Source organism: Macrobrachium nipponense, chromosome 28, assembly GCF_015104395.2.
Source record: "Macrobrachium nipponense isolate FS-2020 chromosome 28, ASM1510439v2, whole genome shotgun sequence".
NCBI lineage: Eukaryota > Metazoa > Arthropoda > Malacostraca > Decapoda > Palaemonidae > Macrobrachium > Macrobrachium nipponense.
Window position 1 is genome coordinate 61,382,285 of NC_087217.1, and position 2,137 is coordinate 61,384,421.

A 2,137-nucleotide genomic window follows, 5' to 3' on the forward strand; every position below is an offset into this window, starting at 1 on the left:
TTTGGAGGATGAATTAGAACGTCATGATTGTCCCTTAACTGTAGCAAACCTCATTAGTCTCATAAGGTTATGTATGAAGGATACTATATTTTGTTTTAATGGGGAATTTTTTGTACAAAAGTTTAGCATGACTATTGGTAATCCCTTATCTCCTGTCATTAGCAATATTTACATGGAATTTTTTTAAACAAAATTCTTAGCAAGAATTTTGCACTAAAAAGTTATATGGTTTGAGTATGTGGATGATATTTTCTGTATCTGACCAGTTCACTAAAATCCCCAGGAATTCCTTATTAATCACAATAATTAATTCCTTCTATGAAATTTAATGTAGAAGAAGAAAGAAATTGTAATTTGAATTTTCTTGATGTAACTGTCCATAGAAGTGATAGAAATTTCACCTTTTCAGTCTTCCAAAAATCAACAAACATTGCCTCTTTTGTTCATTACTACTCCAATCACCATCAAAATGTTAAATTCTTTGTTTTTTTTGGGGTGTTCCTAAGGGCTTTACGTGTTCGTAGCCCGCAATTTTTTTGATGCTGGGATTAAAACTATTTATGATATTGCCTTGTAACTTAAATACCCAAGGACTTTAGTAGATGTGGCATGGAAAAGAGCTAGAAAATTTTTTTATTTAACTAATAACAAACTTGAATTTAGTAAGCATAACATTCGAAAATTACCCTATGATGAAAGGTTTTTAGAAATTCCCAGAATTTTAAAGCTTTTTAACATAAATGCTGTTTTCAATAATATTAATGTCAAGAGTTTAGTAATAAAAAATTCTCCCAAAGATGTTCCCGGCTGCATATATGAAATTCCTTGCAAAAAGTGTGATAAAGTCTATTACGGACAAACCAGTAAATCTCTTTCACAACGATTCTAACCGCACCAATATTCTGTGAGAACTGGACAAATATCAAATGAATTATTCGTACATATAAGAGATTTAAATCATCCTATTAAATGGAGTCAAGCAAGAGCCTTAATCCCATGTAATGACAGGAATATCACTGAATCTTGTTTCATCAAGTCAAATAATGGAAATATTTTAATTTAATTCTTGGTTTATTGAAACTCAATGAATTCATAATGAAAAAAGTTGTAGATAAATATAAGTAACAAACTTGATATATACAGTTTTTACATGTTTTTGTACTATATGGATACGTTGTAGTCTCTGTTAGGGTTAAATCTTTAAATCTATGTTTAGATTTGTGACCGTGTGACATCCGATAATCCAGGATTATCTTTTTGATTTTTACCGTTTTGACAATTAACCATCTGGTATTCTTGGTCTTTTTGTTTACCTGATAACTTTCTTTTCCAACTGCATTTCATTCGTTCCTTGACAATGTCTTAGTAAAGATGAAAGCGCTTAGATTTCTTCCAATCATTTTCCTATGGTATTCGCTTATTTAGTGAAGTCACGTACATCTACTGTGATTTTTTTTAACACACACACACACACACACACACACACACACACATATCAGTTAGGTATGGACGGTCAGTTAGGTATGGACAACAGAACTCGGCTATTTTCAACCATATAAATGAACATAACCATAGAATAAACTGGAATATGTCACGTGTAATTTATAGCAGCAACTGCCGGTACAAGAGTCAAATGATGGAATCGGCCTTAATAAAAGAGAAGCAGGTAATGAACATCTCAAAAGGGAATTGGACATCGGACATCGTCGACGCAGTGTTCATTCAACCAACGCTTAAGAAGATTAGGAAGATTATCAGCGGGGGTGACCTAAATTGCTTACTTGTGGACGAATCTCTTGGTATAAACAAATACCACCTTTTCTGTAAACTTTTCTCATTCATATACCTGAAGAGAGAGACAGCAGTCTCTGAAATATAGTACTTTTCTCTCTACATTTTGGTGTTTTTATGGGCTCCTTTTATTAGATATATGATATATATATTATAATATATAAATATATTATATCATATATATTAAAATTATTTATTATATAGATATATCTAATTCTTGGATCTAACTCTTCATCCTAATTCTTTGAGCCTAGTGTTTTGAAAGAAAGAAATTGATTTCTTTAATGTTAGCTTTTTTGTGTCAACAGTGACTGCAGGAAATCAAGGACATTGGAAAGAATAATGC